Genomic DNA, 24,151 nt, shown 5'->3' on the forward strand with positions numbered 1-24,151 from the left:
GATTTTCATCCACTTATCCAATTGTAATGGTTGTGCTGGAGCTCAAAGCAGGGCACAAATTAGAATCACTAGTGAACCAAACTCTGTATCTTTGAACTGTTGGAGGACAGCATGCAAACTGTGGATTCAAACCCAGGACCTTCTTGCTATGAGGCAACAGTGCTAACCACTGCACCACCACGCCGCCCCATCGCATGACAGACTCAATTAGCAGGCGAATGAGGGTGCCTGCAACACCATTTCCAAAAAAAAAGTCTCTTTTTCTGCCAGTTCAAATCAAAATGCAACTCCAGAGTTCCCAAATAAATAAATAAATGGATTTTTAATAAGTTTTAAAATGAGAACATATTAGTTTGGACATGGCCTCAGTCAAACTTCACGCTGGAAAAACCCACAAAAAGAGTGAAATGAAACGAACAGCAGTGTTTTCGGAGCACATGTAATTGCACGCTAATTTGTCTAATTGCAGTAATGGCATCGAAAGCGGATGGACCCAGTTTGCTGAAAATGTGAACGCATGCAAAGATTAATGTTCGGAGACAGGTTTAGATTATTGAGTTGTTCTGTTTATTTAGCAGCATAAATGGTGCCTTTTATAGATTCAAGTCCAAATGTAAGCGTACGGGGGAATATCTAATAAATCAAAGGCTGATGTTTCCTTCTTAGAGAGTCAATTACATTAAAGCTGAAGCAAAACAGAGTTCAGATGTGCTGAGCAACAAATTCCCAACCCAGTCAGCTCCAATACTTCCTATGATGATTAATGACAGAGAAATCAAGGCTAGCAGTATTTACCGCCAAGTCTTCATTGCTCTTACCTATTAAACGCAGAGACACGTATCAGTGCAGATAGACTTATGAATGCAAGACAAGCACAAAACTTCTCTCACTATAAGTCACGCACGCATCATCTGAAATCCAGGTATAAGCAAATGTACACTCAGGACAGAACTCTTTGATTAAGCCAGGCCATCTGCTCGAGTCCCTCATCACCGCTGACGGCCGCTGCCTGTCCAGACCGGCTCCAGGCGAGCAACAAATCCCTCCCCACCACCACCTCGCGTTATCCAACGGCATATTAATCTCCTCAAATCTCAACCTTTTCCAAAGGGCAGACCCAACGGTAATCTCAGTGCGGTTGTTCGAGGCAACATCATCTCTGGTCTCAAATACATGATTTTTTCACTTCTGTCTTAGATGACATGAAAAGTGAAAAAGAGGCAAGTATCTTCTTTGCTGCTCGTATGTTTCCCTTTCTCTCCACTTATCTCATGTCTCTAGGTGCGCTCTCTAAAAGCCATTCTCTGTCTCTGTCTATCGTTTCATATCTGTATGAACACAGTAGCCTTTCAGAGCACATGGTGAGTGGCGCCACAGCCTGGTCTGGCCCAGAGGAGCGGTTGAAGCGGTGTAGATTAATGGCCTGGGAGACAGCCTAGGCAAGTGGAATGAACAAACAGAGAGGCCACTGAAATGACCATGATGAAAAAAAGGAAGTGAGGCAAAGATAAAGAGAACGTATACTGTAGGAAAGGAAGGGACTTGGGGAATGTGTTCTATCGCTGTACAGTTTTATACCCGTGTCACACTGACAGCAGAGGTTGGATGGAAGTCAAACAATGCCCGGATTTAGTGAGGAGCCTTTGCTTTGGGGAATGGAAACTGCAACGTACTTTGACTGAGATTACATTCATGAACATTTTCCTTTGGTTTGACAAGCCCAAAAAAGATGACAGAGATAGAGGCGAATCGTCAGGTGAGAGACAAGCTCAACTTCAATTAAACTTGATGAAAAGAAAGCTTTCCACAAAATTGGGCAAAATTTAATTGGAAAGCCTCCAAAAGTTGATTCTGTTCATCTGGACGTAGCGTATTCTTGGAGAAACGTTTCGTCACTCATCCAAGTGACTTCTTCAGTCTCAGCTGACTGCAGGATTCCCCAATCTTATAAACAGTACATTTGCATAATGACTGAAACCAGCCCACTGAAGGAACAATGGGGCTGTGAGGTCAGTTCCTTAAACATAATTATGCAAATTCTCATGATCATTGATCAACAACCACTGACCAAAACCCACTGATCAACAACCACTGATCAATGGCCATGAGTACCATTCACAGAGAGTTGGGGAATGGCTGCAATCACAGCATTGTAAGATGGCGAAAGATGTACCCTTAGGCCCCCTCCTCGATTCAGAGATGGTCTTTCCCTTTTCACGTAAATGGCCTCCTTGACTCCACGCTCAAACCAGCGTTCTTCCCTGTCCAGGATGTGTACATCCTCATCCTTGAAAGAGTGTCCACTAGCCTGTAGGTGTAATTAGACTGCAGAGTCCTGGCCTGACGAGGTAGCTCTTCTGTGTTGTGCCATCCGCTTCGCCAGAGGTTGTTTGGTTTCCCCGATGTATAAATCCTGGCAATCCTCCTGGCATTTAATAGCATACACTATGTTACTCTGTTTGTGTCGGGGGACCCGATCCTTGGGGTGGACCAATTTTTGGCGCAGCGTGTTTTGAGGTTTAAAAGCCACAGAGACCCGGTGTTTCAAAAAAATGTGTCTCAACTGTTCCGATACTCCTGACACACTAGAAGTCACTTGGATGAGTGACGAAACGTTTCTCCCAGAATACGCTACGTCCAGATGAACAGAATCAACTTTTGGAGATTTATTTTCCTGGATGATTGAGAATGCATCAAGACGTTTTAATTGGAAAGGTTTTTATAATAATTAATCAACACAGCAACTTTTTAAGCAAAAAGATGAAGCACTGCTTTTGTCTGATGCTATTTTGACTTAAAGATTGAAAAAGGAGGAGAATAGTTGTTCTAGGTGGAATTTCGTGGTTCGATCCAGGATTTGAAGATGTATCACGAACGCTTGATCCAAAAATAAATAAATGCTGCAAATTCGTCCGGGGAAATTGTGTGGTTAGTGTGAACGACTGCATTAAGAGTAGATAAGTCCAAAAACTGGCACGTATTTTATGTGTATTAAATCCTAAGATCTCACAAATAATTTGATAAAAACTAGTAAATGGACCGCTACATTTATAGTGCATTTCTATGGCATTCGGTGTTTTCTTACTACAAGCCTCATTTACTCATTCAGTCACACGTTCATACCAGCGCTTTTAACTTAACATTCATACGCACTTGCACTCTCATGGATGTTTTGGGGGCAACTCAGGCTTCATTATCAGAGATACTTCGACATATATATATGATGGTGGAGTCAGGGATCGAACCAACCACTTCAATTCATAGGAAAACTTTACTTCCTGAACCACAAAATAAATAAAATTAACTCCTCTGTCATGAGTTGTACGCAATACGATATGCTAGCAGCGTTGTGAGCTAACACTAAGGTCAACAGTACCTTGAGCTAAAAGTCAGCATGCTAACATGCTAATACTGAGCAACATAGCAAGCTAATTTTTCCCCGTTAGCATTAAAGATAAAATAGAGATAAGGACAATACAGCTAAGTTTCAGACATGTCACATTTGGTTAAAGAATTACCAAAAACAAAACGAAACTCAGTAAATATGCAGGATGGACCCTCAAAGCCAAAAGTGGTGGACAAATTTCACCCAACAGCATTAGCTTAGCTTATTAGCATTCATCCTCTGTGACTATTGACGTCTGTGTAAAATTTCAGGGCTAAGCCATTTCGGTTTGGGCAAAACTGATAGAAATACTCTTCAACCTCACATGTTCATAAGTGTGTAAAACTCATTATATATGGCTCTATAGTTGAGAGGGAGCGAGAGAGCACTGATGAAGTTGCTGGGTAACATCACAGATAGTGGAAGTGAGGTGAGATAAAAAGAGTAGAGGAAGCAGAGAAGAAGTGAAGAAGAACAGGCAATGACAGAAAAGGAAAATTAGAAAGCCCAGAGTGATGGGAAAAGGTGGAACAAACACACACACACGCATGTCCTTCAATCAATATGGTGGGAATGTGGCCCCATGATAAATCACTTTCCGGGCAATAACAGGGAGCAGCCACTATCCCTCTTTTTAATATGTTGCCGGAGTGTCAGTGGGTGATACACGGCAATATATAGCATGGAAGAAGGCAGAGAGAAGACAAGACAGTGGGAGGTAGGGGTGGGGGGGGGGGTCTGTGATGTATGGACCTGGACAGTTGGTCTGCACCCAGATAAAAGAAGGGAATCATGATTAGGTTGGGTAAAGTGTCCACGCTGGCCCATCCGCAAACACTCACACACAGACACAAAGAAAAGCTGGAGCTGCTCGGGCGAACCTGTCCTCTCTCTCCCACAACCCCCCCGCCCCCCCTTATCGTATGTCTTTTCACATGAGCTCCCAATGCATCAAAACTTGCCTTCCCCAGAACAAGGATGTACTATAATACAAGAGGGTCAGAAAAAATTTCATTACTCGGGGAAGAACTATCACTCTCCTTTTCTGGTTATATCGCTTAAGGGCGATATTGAAGGCCGGCAACTTTCCCACCACTATCTGCCTGTCACCGTCCACAGAGCCACCAGATTACAGAATGTCCCGGCATGTTGACCTTCACTTAACTATCTGACCGCAGGGCACATCGTCCACCATGTTTTTTTATTGACTTGATTCCATCTCGTTCAATCCCATCTTTGCCTGCTATGTTTGAGCCTGCTTGGCAAATGTTGTTACCGTAAACGAGAGCGGCTTCTCAATTGACTTGGGTCCCCTTTAAAGTGGTGCTAAATAAGTAATGGGGCATCTCATCTGCTTTGGCTAGCCAGTAGCTGGATGGGTTACAGTAAAGGGAGATTAATGGAAGAACAAATGGAGACAAATGTATGAGCTAAATGGAAGTTCCCAACCAACCTATAACACTACCCAATGACATATAGCATTGATTAGCATTTATGGACAACTGGACAACTGTCAAAGTGTACATTGATTCAGGAGGGTGAAATATACAGGTAGATGGAGCGACCTTTCACTAATAATCACAGGCCTAATAAATGTTTAACAAATTCCACTGTCTCGGCTAAACCTAAGCCCGAAACAATTTGTAGAAGTGACAATAAAATGAGTAATGTGCATCTGCAGCAGCACTTTCTGGATAAAATGGCCTATCGGTGTAAGGAGCTAAAGTATATGAGCTCTGAAATTCAACACCCCAAACCTGGTAACAGTTTCAACGTGTGCACAAACTACAGAGAGAGGCTGGTTACGTGACTAACTCAGAGGTGAAACGCAACACAGTAACAACTCATCGTTTTTTAGAAGCTGTACATTATATTTGCTCTTTACACTTGTGTACTTGTTTACTATCACCTCGCTACGAGCTGTTGTTTATGGTGGCACTGCTCTTTAGGTAATGGTAGCGTAAACTTTGGTATTTTTTTCCTTTATTCAAAAAATAAATAAAACTGGGGCAGTTAAAACACTTAGAGGCTGTGCAGCTTTAATAACAAAAGACTGGGCTGCTTCCTCGTGAAGACGAAATTAAAATAAAATTTAAAAAAAATGTTCATTAAGACAAGTGGAACATATTGACAGCGTCTTTCCTGAGCATCATCCTGCCTCTCACCCTTCCAGTTCCTTCTGCCTCGGTTAAACAGTCCTTCAGCTTTTCATGGTTACTACAACAAGCTGTTGTGCTGGCGAATGTCAGCAGATTGCTCTACTGTTTGCTATAATATAGAAATGTAAACTGAAAAAAAAAGGCTCAACTAAAATTCCTGTTTTTTGTTTTGGTAAAGAATTTTCTGGAAATGATCACTGGGCCAAACTGAAACCCATATTATATCCTATAACAACAATATTCAGAGTCTGAAAATCCCCACAGAGTGAGATCAGAAACAAAGCTGCATTCTTGCTGCCCTTCCGACAGTGCTGACAACAGACCGAACCGAAACACAATCTCTGCTGCAATCAGTTCACATAATGTAATTTTAATTAGCTGACCACAAAGAGCTCTGCATTACTACAGAGGCACATGAAGCGTCGCACTCATCCAGCCCACTTCTTTCTTTTAAACTTCCCACTACGCATTGTCATAAAATGTGGGTCAAATGATCTGCATTAAGTATTGTAAAATGAATTAAAAAAATAAAAAAGCTACTTGAGGCAAAGTGATTATCTCGTGGATGAGTCACAGTAGATTAAAAATAGCCCAGTAACAGCACTAAAAAAATTTTCACATTCAGCAACCAATTGCAAGTAGTTGCAAAGACCAGCTGGTTTGCCCAGAGGTGCTACAAAACCTGAACTTGTGTGTGATTGGTTGCCTCCCACTAGACGACCAGTCTCCAAACAATCACAACTGAGACTGACTGCAGTCACTCTCAGACAGATTGGTGAAGGTTTGCAAATAACTACCATCTAATTCATGAAAACGGACAGTCTGTCTGTGCCGATGAGCCCAATCCGTCTTTGCAACAGGCAAATACTTTGCTACTGAATTTTGCATCATTTAAGGCTAAATTGCGGTTGCAGTACTTCAGCATCTAGCAAGCGCAACAGAACAGGAGTGAGCTTAAAGGGAGTAACGAGTAATTTCAAATGCAACAATTCTAACACCTCAACAAATATTATCAAACACACAAACTGTCTGTGTGAAGTTAGTCACATGGTGTGTTTGCTAGCTAAAGGTGCAGCTGCTGCATTTCTCAGGGAGAGAAAAGAAAGTGAGATAACTTCACTCAGAGATGGTGAAAGGTGTGGCAAAGACAGGGCAGGAGAGGAAGGAGAGAAGTCTTTTTAAAGCTAAGGTGTGCTCAGTGACATTTCATAAACTGGAGATTTAGTGGCGGCTACACTGGTTAATTTGCAGAGCTGTTGGTTTGGTGCAGAGTGGCTGTGGCGTTCATGGTCAGTGTTAGGTTACATCAAGGGTAGCAGACATCAAATTAAGTTTAAGCTGATGATGCCGATTAGATTTCCTCACTGATTTCCACCTTTATACCAGCTTTCTAGTGTCAAGGGGCTGGAGATTAGCCATTAAAGCCTATGTTACATGCTTTTATATTATTACATTTAGTTGGCTAAATCCACAGAAAGCACCCCCAAAGGTCAGCTCATTGCAGCCTGTACGCAAAGACCGCTTTCTCTCACAGTAGAAAGTATTGTGACTTATTTGTGACTCACTCTTTTCCCCACGCTGCACCACCACACCTCCTGAATCCCATTTTAAACTCCTGGCTTTGCTTTTTCAGTTTAAGTGTCAACGTCATCAATCTACAATGTAGAAAACATTCGAGCTGTTATTCTTTTCATTCCTTTTGTTTTTCCCTGCTTGTGTTCTAGATAAAAAATGCTCAAGCTGACTTTTCCCTTGAATTAATATTATTTTATTATGATACTGATAAGACCTGAGTTTCAGTTATCTTAAAACTAGCTGTTAGAAATGCGTTCTGAGGAGCTACTTGTTACTTTTATACTTTCCCGAGTGTGTTACAGTCTCTAGTTTTTCACTTTTATTGAGAAAAAAATGTGAATGAGTAGTTCAACACAGATCTGTGCTTCTATTTAAGCGACACATGTATATTGTTTGCTAACTCTGGTAATAGGAATCTATTCTGATTACATCCTGATTTAAACAGAGTATTTGATCTGCAGTCAGATCACCGTCTGCAGCAACTAAATAACTATTTGTGGAGGAATTTCTACATTTCTGTTTTACAGCTATGAGGTTCATGCTAGGCACTGAATCAAGTAATAATCTAAATTTGTGTTTTTGGGGAAAATTGTGAATTTTTGTGCATGTAAAGCAACAAATTAGAAATTTTTACAAATGTACCCGAGTTAATCTCTGTATTATCACAAACTGATTTTATTCAATTGCTAATTTGACCACATTCAATCGCAAACTAACAACCAATCAAAGGTACTTTGAAGATGGCAGCTGACTGCAGACCTGGTCCCTATCTTCAAAGAAACCCTTTCACAGGTAATGAGACCAAAAGTTGATTGAACGCACCGTCTCCAACCATTCACTTATTCTCCCTTTTGGTTGGTTTGGAATTGCTCTGTTAAATGTGATGTTGATTATACACAAACATCAGAATACTGATCATTTCATGTCATCGACTGGGTGCCTGTGGTACTTTTAGGGACCAACTCTTTCTGCTGCGTCAGAACATTTTCTTTAAATGTGGAATGGGCAACCAGAATTGAGACGGTCACTGAGTCAAATCAGGAGCTAATAAATGTTTCCACCAGTTCTTCCACCTAGCCCGAACCACCTGCTCAGTGTTTGGTTCCACATCTTTGGCTTTTAATATGCCGTTTGCACAGCTTACAAAATTCACACAGTCTAAAATCAAATTACACACACACACACACGTCAGTTCTGAGACCGCTACTTTCTGTAAGGTGAATATAGCCACACTCACCCAATGGAAAAGCAGGAAGCTGGAATTAGTTTGCGACTACAGCTGAAACGGTTGATGACTTTCCACCACCTCACACACACACACACACACACACACACACACACACACACACACACACACACACACACACACACACTAAAACTGCACTTACCTCTCTTTTGTTCCTACACTTTCACTGCTCCTATGACAGTTCAGCTGACAGGCCGGCCGAATGCGCTACAATCCCTGCGACGATCACTTCACTTAATTTAATCTTAATTAGTTGACCAGAAAGAGCTGCACATTACTACTAATGCAGATGAGGCGTCTCACTCAATCGAGTTCTCCCCGTAAAAGACACTTTAATGTTGCTCAAATTCCACAGTATACATTTTAATAATATGTGGCTCTTAATGATCTGCATTAAGCCTTAGCCTGTGACATCCCGATGACACATGGCGAGCCTAACCACTTTGCTTCCCTGTTTTTTTCACTCTCAAATGAGAGACTTATCTTCTGATTGGCATCAAAGAAATTGCCACGCACTACACTGGATCAGTCAGAGCTCTTTTGCAGGCTTTTAACCAGCCACTTCTCATTCTCAATGCGCAGTGTGAACTATCTGGATCTTGCCTTTTCATACTTCAAGGCTGAAATATTAGCTATAGTATAGTTATAGAGTGATCCACAATTCCCCCAGGTCCCTTTATTGAGGAAAGTGCTTAAATCAGATGGGTTGAAACAGTTTTGAATTCTGTATAATAACCGCCCCCACTCCCACACACACACCTACACCCACCAGCTCCAACACTGGGACTCTGTGACCACTGAAGATAATGGATCTCTCCACGGGCACACATGTGCATAAATAAAACAAGCCGAAATACTCGCCTGCTACTAACTGTGCTTTTCACCTAGAATGGAGGGGTGGTGTTGAGGGGGAGGTGTCAACGCTAATGGAAGGCACGCTAAGCAAACGTGGGGCAATTCTGCGGCCTTTTGACCTACGGTGGCAATAAACACGGCTGCACATGTAAAGAGCAAATTCAGAGAGAAACTTGCATCCAGAGAGGAATAAATATGTGGATAACATTTCCTGTACTCAGCAGTGTCAGTTAAAAAAAAACAAAAAAAAGCTGTGAAATGCAGAATTTGATATGCTGTACGGGTCAGCCCCAGGTTCTGAGAGAGACGTGGAAAGCAGATGAGCCAGAAATGGAGGAGGATGGTGTATGTTTGTGTACAGCAATATATCAGTCACCACTGTGAATCCACAGCGTGCGGATGGACCCGAGCTGTGACAGCAAGAGCACGGGAAAAACACTAAATGCGTGAAAGATGTGCCCACAGCTCGTGTGGTCGTCCGCACTGAAGCTCGATGCGAACGGTGCTGGACGACACATGTTATCAATAAGAAGGTTAAAAAAAAAACCCACCACAAACAAAAACAACAACAACAACAAAGAGAGACGACACAGAGGAAGGGGAAAAGTGGCGAGGGAAGGCTTCAGAGCAGAGCAATAATTTACAGGTATTGTAAAAGCAGGGCTGGCGGAGACGTCAGTAAAACAAAAATGCCAAACCGCTCTCCGGAGGGAGTGCAGTTTTATAAATTTCCACAGACATTTTTCATCAGAGGAGAGTGGAACACTTTCTCAAGTAGTCCCTCCAGAACATTCAAGCAGGGCAAAGTGCTTTCTTTGGAGCCATTCTTTAATTGCCCTGTAAAAGTCAAATATGAAAAAAAATGGCAAGGAGTGGTGATGGAAATATTTAAACAGGAAAAAAACAAAGACTGATGATATATTGAAGACTGATAAAATCTTTCATCTCGTTTTGTTTTTTTCTGTGGAGCGATGCGGCTGACATCGGCTCGGTCGCCACCCCTCCACGCCTCGCTCCCTGTGAAGCCCGAGCACAGAGCGACGGGGTTAGCGGGTTGCTCTTTCATGCGCTCCCTCAGGCCCCTTCACTTTGATAAAGGTTGCATACCTCCGGGCATTTTCGAGAACATTTCCCGCTCTCTGCTGACACTTCCACCTTCCAAACCTCTGTCCCCCCTCTCCCCACCCTCTCAGCACGCCCTTTCCCTCCGGCGCGGAGCAGTTTACCGACCGTGACACAGCGTGCAGGCTGGATAATCCCAGCGAGACCGAAGCACCATTAGGAAAAGGAGGCCGCTAAAATGCCAAACCACATTACCGACACCCCCCCCCCTCACACACACACACACACACAATCCTCCTCCTCCTGCTTCATTGCTACTGGGTTTCCTCGCTGTCTCTTTCACAGAGGGCACCTGGTACCGCATCTCTTTATTAATGCATGGAGGCAGGGGTGGAGGGAGGCGGGTCTCCCACACGCATTCGCATAACTTCTCATTCCCTCACACAGTCACTTATCTACGGTGAAAAGCATGACTATATATTGCGGCTGCCCTCTGACATCGGGGTCGGGGAGGGTGGAAAGACTAAGCGTGCTGTTGTGCGTGCGTGCACGCGAGTCCTCAAAGCAAACAGTCGAGTTTAAAGCTAATCATGCAGCATAATGAGGCTACCTAGACACGCAGCCTGCAAGGTTAATGGAACACCTGTATGCACGCTGTGTGAGAAACACAGAGGGAATCGTGTGTAAATCGGTGGAAGCCTTTCTGTGTGCGGGGTTTTTTCTTTCTTTTGCAGACTCATGTGGCTGCTGCATGTGACTGTGTGTACATTATTCACTGGAAGTGCTGTTGAGCTCTGAGACACGGTAGCTCAAAAGAAAATGGTAAAAAGAGATGCCACAGCTCATATCTGTCTGCATCACAGAGAGGAGGAGGGAGGGGGCGTGCCTGCATACTGTAAGGCTTCGCGAATCAGAGAGGTGCACAATTTATTTTTATTTTTTTTAACTGTGAAAAAGAATTGGGTTGATTTATCTCGAGACAAAATAAAACATTTAGGTTTTAAATTTCGGCGTTTATGAAATCGACTGGACTTTTCCCCCCGATCTCTAAACAAATATCGAAATCTGATCAAACAAGTCGTTATGTTGGCAGCTTTCAATTCCATTCAATGTCACCGGCGTCTGCAGGCAGCCTCCGAAGGAGGAGAAAGCGGGCAGCTAAATTATGCAAATGTCTGTCAGTTTAACGAATCAGAGGCAGAGAATTAGCAGGCTGTTAGTCTCTCTTAGACCCGCAAATGCCGCTAATACAGATGAAGGGGCTGGAGCCTGATTTCATTATCGCTACTCTCGGAAAAAAAAAGGGAGAGAGAGGGAGAGGGAGGCGGAAGGGAAAAGGGAGAGAGGGAATGAGAAAGAGAGTGATAGAGATCGGAAGATGGAGACAAATGTATGTGAAAACACGCGGCCTCTATTCAGAGCTCTATCAACTCCAAATATCAAATTAGCCAAATGAATGGTACAAGATAGAGGACAGCACACGGGGAGGAGAGAGAGCACGGACAGAGCGAGGGAAAGGAGCAGAGAGGGGAGGAGAGAGAGAAGCTTCCAGGGCGTGTTGAGAACGGGAGGAAGAGGAGAGCATTTCAATAATCGATAGAGCGTGAAGAGAGTGAGACACGGGCAAAGAGGGAGAGAGAGACAGAGGAGCAGGATATCACAGTTCATTAGTCATAGCTGGTGACAACTAGAGACTGTAGCAAGAAGATTGTCACTGGGTCTTAATCAGATGAGAAACGATGGGACGCCAGTCGTTAATTCCGACGGCATTATACCGTCTATTGTCTGCTTCTGAAGGGGCTTATCGCAATCTCTATACCTCCGACTGCTGCTGCTCCTCCTGTTTCTGCGCCAGCAAACAAGCTGCCAGCAAACTCACCAGGGAAACTCTAAAGAGCGGGGGAGAAACTAAACTCTCCCTTTTTTGCAAAGTCTCATTGTCTCTCATGCTTTTCGCTCTCTCTCACCCGCTGTCTCCCTCTCTGCAAACACAGGAGAGAGAGAAATATGTAACGCTGCAGTCGCCCACAGAGCTACATACTGTAAAATAAAAAGGAGAGAAGAAAGCACTGTTTTTTAAAGTTCAAAAGTTGCTGTTCAGACTTTCTTCAAAAGTGGAAAATAGCTGCACTTTGACTGATAGGTTAGTTCTGTTATCTGGTTAAAGGAACTCGGGAAAAGTTAAGCAAACTTAAGATTAAGTGGAACGCTTTACTTTTTGAAGATTTTCTCCGTTTAAAGAGTTCAAGTCTTCAATTTGGGCGGAGAACAAGCAGCTGAAGCCATTGTGTACAAGAATTAGCACAAAGCCGACCTGTCAGGCTGCTCCCGCTGAGGAAATTTACAACATATGAACCACTGCAGGTCTGTGGGGGCTGAGACTGAACTCAGTGCTAGCCTTTGTCGTGGCTAGAATCGCTTTATTTATTATGAAAAGAAACAGTCGCTTAATTGAAGGCGTTATAAAAGATCGCAGCGAGCTTCCATTACTTTTTCTGAAATCCATTAAAAAAGAAAAGAGAAAAAATAGAATCCAGGGTGTTTTAACTCTAACAGCGCCCCGGGGGACGGCTACACATATATACTACATTTGTTCTTTGTGAACTTCGTTTTAAAAGTTGAGTTAACTCTCACATATTCATCCCATCAAACGCCTCGAAATCTACAAAAAAAGGCAAATTAACGACACGTTTCAAAAGCATTCACGTATTCCGAGAAGTAAGCCCGAAAAGACGAGATGGTTCGACAAAATCGGATTTTTTTTTTTGCACAGAGTGCACAGAAGCTTCTCTACGGCATGAACCAGGAAATCAATTCTCTCTTTTTAAGCTACCCATTAAAAGGCACCAAGGAGAGTTAAAGCACTTGCTCAAGACACACCATTACCATATATTATATATTCTGTTCCGAGGAAAATCGTAAAGATCACACACCATTAGACGGCTCGCAGAAAAGTTTTAAGCACAAAGTTCAATTTCATGCAAACTATATACTAACGCACGAGAAAAAAGATGGCGAAAGATAACAGGATGTCATATTCTCTCTCTTCTTTACTCTGTTTGTACATAGACAAATAAATACTGCAGCATCCTCCTTAAAATGCACATCTCCTCCATGTTTTCCTCTCTTAGGGTCTGTTCCTGTCAGAACCATGGCCCAAAACTCTCAGTCAGCCGGCTCAGCTGGGGACGCCCCTCGCCGGCTCAAACAACTTCCCTGCCTGGCTGCGAATGTGTTTACTGGATTTGTACCAGTATGCTGCACTGCCTGCCTCATTCACCGCAGCTGAGCAAAACCTACAGCAGTCGTGCGTCGACTGCTACGCGAACGCTGTAAGCGCTGGAGTGCATAGTGTACAGTGCACAGTTTTGACCAAAAAGGACTCATTTTGGAGCAAAAAAAGGCAGGTCGTGTGAGATTAGACGTCTATCCCCTCAGTTTTCTCTTGCCGACTTGCTATCCTCAGCTATTATGTATATTTTTTTATGTTGCATTTTCAAATACTCAAACATAACACCAGTATAAGACCAACACAAGTGACCTCTGCTGTATAATGTTTGCATTCTGATGAGATGAAGAAATAAGGCTTCACATGCAGCTTGGTCCGGGTTAAGCTGCTCCAGCTGGCACACGCTTGTGCTTCCAAAACCCTTGCTGGATCTGCCCGCCATCATGAAATCATCATTAGGCCAGACTTCTTGAAACATGCCAGTTCTGATACGTTGCACACGGCCTACATCTTTTTTAAGCGATTATACCGCGTGCTGGAAACTTTACACTACAATTTCTGCTAATCCGCTTGAGCAAAACTGCGATCGTACCAGTGACTTCAGATGCTTTAGATTGAAAGTCGCTGAGTAACTGCTCAGGTTAAATGATTTAGACCCAGCAGCTTCTGTAAGACCGAACGAGCTGGTCTGTTCCTCTCTTGCCAAAACAATAATGGACTAATCCTGATGTAGCGATTTTCTCTTTATGAGAGTAACACCTGTGATTGTCTGGCAAATGAGAATTTGGTCTGACGAGAGCATATTGACTGATGAATTGACCAGTCGACCCCCAGACTAAAGACCCAGTATACAGAGCCAGCAGTTTTTGGTTGACTCGCTTTCTCCCGATCGATCGCTCTGGCGCCGATGCGGTTGTTTGTGTTTGGCGTGCGCCGCGTGTAATGTGTTTGAGCTTTCTGTTAACACGCGATATCGTTTTCCAAACTGTTCTGACCGATACATCCGAGTTACCAGCGTGTGTTCACGTTAGCTTGCGTCTACATAAGAATATCGCCGACTGTCATCTACATGTGAGCTTTTCTGTCTGTGCGAGACGGGTGAGAGACAGTCTGAGACTGTGTGACTTAATGTGACAAAGCAATCCTGCGCTCGGCCGTGCGCGTCTACGAAACACTGCAGAACTCGGGCTGCAATTTGATGTGTGTGTGTGTGTGTGTGTCTCCAAGTGCACGCGTACGCTACGGTATGTGTGAAACACTACGAAAAAGTGTGACGGGTTGTGACAAAGTAACTCTGTGAGAGTGTGTGTGTGTGTGTGTGTATGCAGAGAGAAGTTTGTCAATGAGTTAGAAAGCGAGAGAGAGAGCGGGAGAGAGCTTCTGCATCAGTTATTTGTCAGTGCCGCTGTTACACTTGGCTGAAAAGACCAGTCAGGAGAGACCAGAGCGCCTCCTCCCTAATGACACACTTTTCTCTGTGCACTCTGACTGACCTCGCCACACACCAACACAAACACACAAACACACAAACACAGTAGAAAGGTGGAAACAATGACACGGTATTGGAAACCTGTGTATTTCAACATTACGATAAAAAGGATGAATGAGCGCGTGCGTAAGGGTATGCACAAAAATACTTACTGTATGTATAGCAGTGCGGGACTGTGTCTAAAGCTACGGCAGCTACTGTATATATATATATATATATATATTTAAGTGAAGGTCGAACACAATTGCTCACTGTGGTTGGATTCACAGTGAGCAATTGTGTTCAACAAATCATTATGAGGCGCCACAGCTGTGGACCTCTCGCATGCATATTGTGTGGGTGTGTGTATTTGGCGTTGTGTAAATCCAGCCCACTCACTAGCAACTCCTCTCATTCTTCCGATAGCCTCTCTCTTGTGTCCTTTACGTCAGCGGTCTCCAACCTTTTTTGCGCCACGGACCGGTTTATGCCCGACATTATTTTCACGGACCGGCCTTTAAGGTGTCGCGGATAAATACAACAAAATAAAACTAGTACCGGTACGAAAAAAATAAGATTTATTCATAACACACGTGAAAAGACCCAGGAAAACCGAGTTAATGATAAAAACGATAACAAAATAACGCTGAAAACCGATAAAAACCCTGAAAACCACACATTTCACACCTGAGCCTCAACTCTCGTGGTCCGGTACCAAACGACTCACGGACCGGTACCGGTCTGAGGCCCGGGGGTTGGGGACCGCTGCTTTACAGAACTAATTTTCTCTTTCATGCTTTCGCTCCTCTTTATCGATAATACAAAAAAAAAAAAAGAAGAAGAAGTGGATGTATGGCTCAGCAATTACTCCGCACAAGGATTCTGGAGTCCGACGCCGGATTGTATACTCAGCACAGAAAAATCCGCTGTGAGAGGATATTTTCATTTTATTTCATCTTTGGTCAGTACCAACGTGTATTAAAGTCATGGCTGAATTCTTTCTCATTTCAAATTCTATACAAGGGTTTTATGATGTTGAAGGACTGGACTTTAAATGGTTCACAATTGACACTGACTTTGAACTCAGCTGAGGTCTGGAAAATTGGGCCCGTCTCCAGGTTAAAAACGGGATCCTTGTGTCTGCTTCATGCAATATGTAGCGTAGCCTGCACGCTAGCTGCTCCAAAGCTGGAAGAATTTACAAAGAGCTCACAGTGGAGATCATGAAAGAGCACTAAAAAGACTTTTCTCCCCTCTTTTGTAGAAGGGAACAAGTACATAGTAAAAACAAGCTTGCAACAGAGGATTGTTCCATTTCTTAGTTCCTGTTTGATTAGAATAGGTGGTTAATATAAAAGCCTCACTATGACAACCTTGCATTTGGCATCAATACAAAGCGCTTGCTTTAATTTATACCATAGCAAAACGATTCCATACTTACAATAGGTTTAACGTATTTCACTAAATCGACCGCAGCAGCTTGAAATTAGACTTTAAATAAAAAATCATAAATGGCATTACAGTTTATTGTTGAAACAAACAATAACAGCACACATATGCCAGTATTGGCTGTAATTGTTATTAATCTCTGGCTCTCTTCCTTCTATCCTGTCTTCCTTCTCTCACCCCAACCAATCACAGCAGATGGCCCCGCCCCTCCCTGAGCCTGGTTCTGCTGGAAGTTTCTTCCTGTTAAAAGGGAGTTTTTCCTTCCCACTGTCGCCAAAGTGCTTGCTCATAGGGGGTCATATGAATGTTGGGTTTTTCCCCTTTATGTATTATTGTATTATTGTGATTTGGTGCTGTATAAATAAAATTTAGTTGAATTAATGTGTTACAAAGAGTTACTGTTTTCAAATTACATGTTTTGGTGTGATTTTGGTGATGGTAAAGGAGCTCATTACGACACCAAATTCAATAACAACATCCATCCATCCATTCGCTTACCCTTATCAGGGTCGCAGCGGTGTCAGGGCCTATCCCAGCCACCACAGGCCGAGAGGCGGGGCGCACCCTGGACAGGCTGCAATAACAAAGGTCCTTTAAATTATCTACACAGGGGGCAGATAAAAAAATAGAAGCTCCTGTCACGGACAGCATGGCTACAATCAGCTGTTTCTGAGGTAGATTCACTGAGGCGATCACTTTCAGGTCTGCAGAGTCCTAAAAGCACCTTGTATGTTACACCACTATGGTGAACGAGCCAAACCTAGTTACAGCTGCTCAACTGTGATTGGAACGTCTGTGTTTGTTGCAGGTTTTCAGTAAATGTCTTTTGCATTAATTTCCTCTCCTGTTTTTTGTTATATGACTCTCTGGGGGGTAGAACAGGGGCATCGCGGTCCACTCAGGTGAGCGATGAAGCAGTTTACCATCTTTCCTGAGAGGTTAACAGAGTGGCCATTACACTTTACAAATCGTGGATAAAACATTTTAATGTGAATAAACTCCTGACGGGGTAACATAAAAAACAGCAAAATAAATAAATAAATAAAATAACAATAATAATATTAATAGATTCAGCACTTTGTTTATTGTATCATTTCCTCCCACTGTTCAAAGTTATCTGTTAGGCAAATCCATCGACATCAGCAGCTTTGAAATTGGTTTTATCTCCAAAATGACTAATGTGCATGTGGATGAGAGAGCCTGTACAATCAGGAGTGAACGTTAAATATATTAATATATGCGCCAAACAAACTCTGCCACGAAAAACAAGGGGGAGATTGAGCTGGTTACGTTTTCCCCGAGAGCAGAATGCAATTATGAAGAGTGTGTAGGACAAAGTAAATAAAGCAGGAAGACTGTGTGTGCTTGACAAGATGAATAATTTCCTTCCCAACTTCGCCGGACTTCACTTAATGGCGTTCTTATTCCTAGAGAGGGTTTCATTCTGTTGAGATACAACTCGTGGCCACGGCTGAAAAGGTCACCCTCAATGCCACGGTGGAGTCTAATTACCATGTATTAAATGGCTCGACCCCACTTCATTTGCATCCGGCCCTGCCATTCTTCCCTCAGAAGTTGTTTGGGGCAAAGATCACTTTTGGCAATGCACAGGCGGCGCTCCGGTGGGAACTCTGTGGAGCTCAGGAGAGAATTAGTAACCGCCGCTTCCTCGCGGTGCAGATGTGCTGCATTCTGATTTATGTTTTTTTTTTTTTTTTTTGTTCAAATAATTCAAAATGTTTGCAAAAATGATTTGACACATGATGTGTCAAAAATCACAATTTTAAATTGATTTTAAAGCTAACTTAAGTATTTACTTTTAAGGGAATAAAATTCTAGTTTGCACATTAACCCTTTAAGACCTACCATAGAACCAAGTCCGCCAGAGCTTATATTATATTTTTACATGCTGTGGAGCCATTTTTGGGAGCATTTCAAGTTGCTATACATCAATACAACCATTACAGCCTAACTTTTAATAATATGTCTGCATTAAGTGCATAGTAATTACATAAATTGCAAAAAAAAAAAAATTTTTAACATATATTTCTAGTTAGAGAAATTTAAGAGGCTTATCCCTCAAAACTGTAAATACAAAAAAGTTGCACAAAATAGTTTCCCACCACAGGAAATTTATTTTAAGTGTCTTCATAGTTTTATTTTTGAAATACACCAATTTTTATATACTGCAGGAAAAACGAAAATAAATATTATAATGCAAATTTGCAAAAAAACAGCATGTGCATCAAAATAAACTATTTCCAGCAGTGCAATATGAGTCCTAAGCATCCCAGAAACGACACAGAAAGTCATAAAGTCAAACATAACTTTTAAAAACACCAGTATAGGCTCATGAGGCCCTGATGGTAAAAAAAACTACATTTCCGCGAAAATGACATCACTTCCGGTTTCGGGCAGGTCATGGCGGACATGCGATAGTTCGTGCTGATGGACGTAGGAAGTGTTACGAACAGCTGATCGGATCGGCAAAGCCTGTTTCTGGAATATTATGTTTTTGTTGCTGCAAGCGCTTTTTATGCAGTTTTTGCAAAGCTATATGTGGAAGGAAACTGTGACCGAGGACAAGCTGATGGCATAAGATGTAAGTACAACTCCTCCGGTTTAATATGCAAAAAAAATTATTGCGCTAGCTCACGTGGTTGCAGAGCTACCGGGATTTAAAAATAGTTACGCAAAACGGAGCGTGCCCGCTCTGACCGGTTTTAAAGGGTTAAACATGTAGCAGGTCAAATAAAATCAGCTTGAGTTTATTAAATTATTATTAAATCTATTATATTGCAGTATATGTCTAACTAAGCTCTCTTTTCTTTAGAGATGGAAGACATTTCGGGGTCAAATTTCAGTCACATCTGACATATTTGAAATCTTTACACTGCACACCAGAATCACAGCTTTCAAATTTGAAGACTTTGTCAGTTACTGACCAATAAATCATTAAGCCGACCTTGAAGAACTTGGTGGATGTAAATCAAATATTCATTCAAAACTTTTAAAACTACGTGTGTACAGACAGAATAACACATCAATGATTATAAGCAATAACCATCTGCCCAATAAGAAAATGTCACAACCAGTATTTATTCTCCAACTTGATACAAAGTATATAAAAAGGCAAACATTGGCCACATCGGTGTGACAGCTCTCTTATGTGCACTTGCATTCAGAGTTTCAAGGTAGGTGGCAGGTAGGTTCTTCAGTGAATTCATGCAATCACAGACTGATTCATCATGCAGAGCAACATGCATGACTCCTTTTTGTTGAAGATGGTCCTTTATTACTCTGGCTTTATGTTTGCGGTTGTTGAAAACTGAATAGGGGTCCAATTAAAACACCCTGAATTGAAAGAGTGACTACATTTCTAGTGTGAGTTGAAAGCTTTTTTCCAGAGTACCGCACTTAACAGATGATATATGATTTCTATCCACTTGACTTCATATCACAGATTCTTTCAGTCTGAATCTCACCATGCAAGCGTAGTGAGAGCATGTGGTAAGCTCGGTTCTCACTGTCTTAGTCAGCTCAGTGTGAACTGAGGATGTCAGTCAAAATAGTGAATACGCTCATAATAGCTGTGCTGTGCTTAATTATAATGCACACCTCGGCGTCATCTAAGAGTTACATACAACGGTAATCCCTCCCGAGGATGCTTAATACAAGGAAGAGACACAAGGAAGACGGCCAATCAACAGACAGATCAGGTTTGTGATTGAGCTGTGTTTCTCACTGCGATTGTTGCAAACATCAGCTACTAAAGCTGCAATTATTTATTCAACCAATTACGCCCGAACTCCTGAGACAGGTCTAAACAGGCTGAGGGGCGGAGCCACTGGAACGAAGCGGAGGTGTTAGCGGGGTTAGCTGGTATAATAAAGTGCACATTTCACACAGCACATTGCATAGCCAGGAGCCACATTCAGGGCAATAATGCAATAATGAGGAAATTCAATCAGCAGTGCAGGCAGTGTCTTGACTACATGACTGCCGAATTCATCTGAGAGGTGCGCGGGAGCGCTGCGGCGACACGCTTTCCCCATTTATTACTGTAAATGTTAAGCTTTTACTACAGCCCGCGAAAGAAATCAAAACTGAGCTCAGGAGTGAAGTAAATATAAATTTAAAAGTATCGATTAACGCAGCCCACAACACACAGCTCTGCGGAGGCCACTTTGGTGTCTCTTATTGTTCGGGGTGTCGAATATGGGCTTTGAGCGAAAACTCAGGGGCTGCCGCTGAAAGCTAAAGCTCGCCGAGTGGAAATTAGAAGGGTTTCCTTTTAAAAAATCCACAGAAATGAAAGTACACACACTCCACGTTATTACTTGTCACAAGGAAGCAATAAGTGGGAGAGATTTACAATAGGCTAATACGTGCTAATATATTCGCGTTCCACCGGGCCTTTAGTTTGGAAATCTTCTTATAAAGAGTCTCCACATTTCCAAATGACTGCAGTATGAGCAGTTAATGGACAATATTGGATTTAATCAACCATGGAGCACAAGTCTGGATGAAACACTAACAAGCGAGAGAGATGTTTAAAGTTTAAACTCTTGCATCCTGTTAGTTAGTTTTGATTTAATGATATCCCCCCTCCTCAGATCTGGAGCCCCCACGCCTGAAATCAAAGAGCATAATTCTTTGGCAGGGCGGCCCTGATTGGAAAAACGCACAGGGGCCGTTAGGCTACACTCGCAGGTTGGATATCCTCAGGCTATTCTGCTGTTTCCTTTTTTTCTTCTTCTAAATAGCTTCTTATGGTCATTTCTCTAAATGACAGTGAAGTATTATCACGGACCCGGGGATTGACGTTACTTCTAGATACTGAGCCCTATCAGCCTTTTCCAGTTATATAGCCCGGTTCTCGAGCATATTCCTAAGAAACGCTCGTTTTCCCAGGCTGAAGTTGAACTCGTGCAACATACTGACATTTAAAAGCTGCACATCTTAGCATTGCTTTGCCTGCTCATTAGTTTCCTCCACAGTTTACACGCATAAGCAAAGAAAAAAAAAAAAGCCCTAAAATAGTGGAAATTGCTTCCGTTTTTCTTGTTGAGCCACAAAGGGATTTCTGTGTTAATTAGAGCCGTTATGGTGGCGGCTCTGAAGCTGGACGGTGACTATTGTTGCTGCTCTGTGGCCGCAGAGATGGAAAATGAAAAAAAAAAAAAGGTGCATTTTTGTGTAGCACATAGAAGAGAGAGAGCGAGAGAGAGAGAAGGGAAAAGAAAAAAAAAAGTCTGATGAAAGGTGGTTTTCAGCGTCCATTATTTTTGTTACAGTTTATGAATATCTCAGGAGATGAAAGAAATAAGGCCTGAGGGAGCAGCAGATGGAAAAGCTCCATCACATCTCGAGAGGTACAAACACCGACTCTCTTTCTCTCTCATACACACACACACACACAGTGAAGTACACAAGTCATGCATAGGTGGAGATGCACACGGGGATTTTCAATTTGTAATCAGACCCAGCGTGGCGAACTCTCAACATTCGCCTTCGCTGTCCTCCTGTATTTGGCATCAAAGTTCCGCTCCGCCATAAAAGCCAAATTCTCTATGACATAGTGGAGATTACTCTGTCGAAAATGCAATCAGCCAAAGCCGCCTCAAGTGCTGATGAATTACCGTGGCTTAGGAGAAGACAATGACTTGTCAGTTTTTGTGCCGATTGGCTACGATGAGAGACACGCACAAAAGGGAAAAAGTCACAGTGCGAGCTCGCGACCTGAAAATCGTGACACATCGGCATTCTTGAATCTGTAACTCCAGATCTGTCCGTGCACGTACTGAATACTTCTGCATTTCTAATCCAGAAACATCCAGCCTCCATAGAAACCGACAGCAGTACTCTTATGTTGTTCTGATTTCATCTAAAAAATTATTTTATGTGAAACTTACGTCCTTTATTTCCTTCCTGTCGCAAACTGCACAATTTTTTCCTGTTCTTCTCTCATGTCCCCCCCTCAAAAAACCCCATGTCTTACGCCGATATCAGAATTGTTGATACATTGAATCTAGTGTAGTACGTATTAATCTTTTTGTGTCATTGTCAAAGTCAAATAAATATTTTTTTTAAAGATCTCAAACAAATAAAGTGCTTATCTCTCCCAATCACTAACATATTGACTTAAAGTTTGGAGATGATCCAGTGGAAACTAAAGCTTTATACTAATTCACGTGACCCTGACCTTTGACACATGACCTTAAAGTATTGCATATTGTATTTTATTATGTTTACCTTTTTGAGCAGATCGGACTAAAATCGTCGGCTTCTATAAACTGTAAAAACTTCAGATTTTAAAATACATTCATGCAGTGTGTGATTTATGCATGCGAACAATGAAGGTCAGGGTCAAATGCTTAGCCAACCCAGGTCCTCGTTTCCCCCAAGGCCCAGCGTACTGTTGTGAAGTTTGAAGACGATCGATTAAATAAATAAGGTTCTTACCAACTTTCACATTGGGTGTGACCTCGACCCGAGTTTCACCAAATTTAAATCAGCTTGAGCTCTTTGGTATCTACAACCACAAAATTTGAAAATGATAACTTGAAAAAAGTGGATGCTAGTCTGCTAACAAATAGACAGACAAACGGCACAGATAGACTATGTGCATGTTAGCATGTGCTACTGCCGGTGCGGAAACTCCTGTGGGGAGCTTTGTTTCCGGTGTCCTAGTCGCGCCTTGTTTACGGTCCAAAACAAGTTAAGCAAATGAATGAATCAAGCGGCGATTTGCATTTCTATAGATGTCTTGGGCATTTACCCAATATATCTGTAAATGATGTTCATCGACTTGTCGATATTTTCCCCCGCGCCTCAGAGCAAAAGAGAAAATGGATTCAAATGTTATATTTCTCAGCTGTCCCTCGTTTATCGCAAGTGTTATGTTCTAAAAAATAACCAGCGATAGGTGAAATCAAGTAGTCAAGTAGTAAGTGAAATCAATGCAAACTTGCACTAAAAAATCTGCAAAACAGCGAGGTGAAAGGTGAACCGCGTTATAGCGAGGGACCGCTGTAATTTTTAAGGTAAGTCACAACATACCCTTCGTAAATACAACAACAACAACAACAATCTTTATTTATAGAGCACATTTAAAAACCAGCGGTATACCAAAGTGCTTAACATAAGAGACAGGAGTATTATAAGGCCTTAGCAAAGTATCAAATATCCTCACAGGTCAATGCCACTAATACACAGGGGTAATATAAAATGCATATCAAAATAAAAACATAATAAAAGCACAAGCCATAAAAATATGTATAAGAAAAAATAGAATATGTCTAAAAGTCAGGTGCGAGCATTAACAAGCAGGAAAGGCAAGATTAAACAAATAGGTTTTTAACAGTGATTTAAAAGATTGGATGGAATCAGACGCCCGGATCACAATTCTATACTAATGTATAGAAACCGTTACCAGCAATCATTCATTTTTTGTGTGGCTTTTTTCACGGTTTGTTAACATGCTGTGTAGGTGTGTACTTGAATAGCTGATATCGACATAACGGGGGAAACATCTGGTTTGACTATTCTTCACCTGTAGTTTGAATGCTGAACATTTGCCTGTTTAAATCATAAGACCAGTCACTATACAGAGATGTTCTTCTGAATGTGGACGATGTGTCTTCTGCTGCAGTGATACAGTTCTGCTTGTGTTGAGTGATGTAAACAACTGATCGATCTAAACTCTTTAAACGTCAAAATT

At 42.2% G+C, this 24,151-nt stretch overlaps 1 protein-coding gene across 5 annotated transcripts in view; it reads right to left on the reverse strand.

Moving 5' to 3' along the window:
- Positions 1 to 24,151, reverse strand: part of klhl29 (kelch-like family member 29) — a 293,874-nt gene that overhangs the window by 190,607 nt on the left and 79,116 nt on the right. The window contains exons 1-2 of one of the 5 annotated variants that reach the window (XM_085133523.1): positions 19,166 to 23,411; positions 16,927 to 18,281 (exon numbers count right to left, since the gene is read on the reverse strand). The exons of the other annotated variants lie outside the window; for them this stretch is intronic. The gene's annotated coding sequence lies outside the window, so the exon portion shown is untranslated. Of the gene's footprint in view, positions 1 to 16,926; positions 18,282 to 19,165; positions 23,412 to 24,151 lie in introns of those variants that run through there. 5 annotated transcript variants of the gene reach the window in all.

The sequence above is a fragment of the Neolamprologus multifasciatus genome, chromosome 15 (genome assembly GCF_963576455.1).
Source record: "Neolamprologus multifasciatus chromosome 15, fNeoMul1.2, whole genome shotgun sequence".
Taxonomy (NCBI): domain Eukaryota; kingdom Metazoa; phylum Chordata; class Actinopteri; order Cichliformes; family Cichlidae; genus Neolamprologus; species Neolamprologus multifasciatus.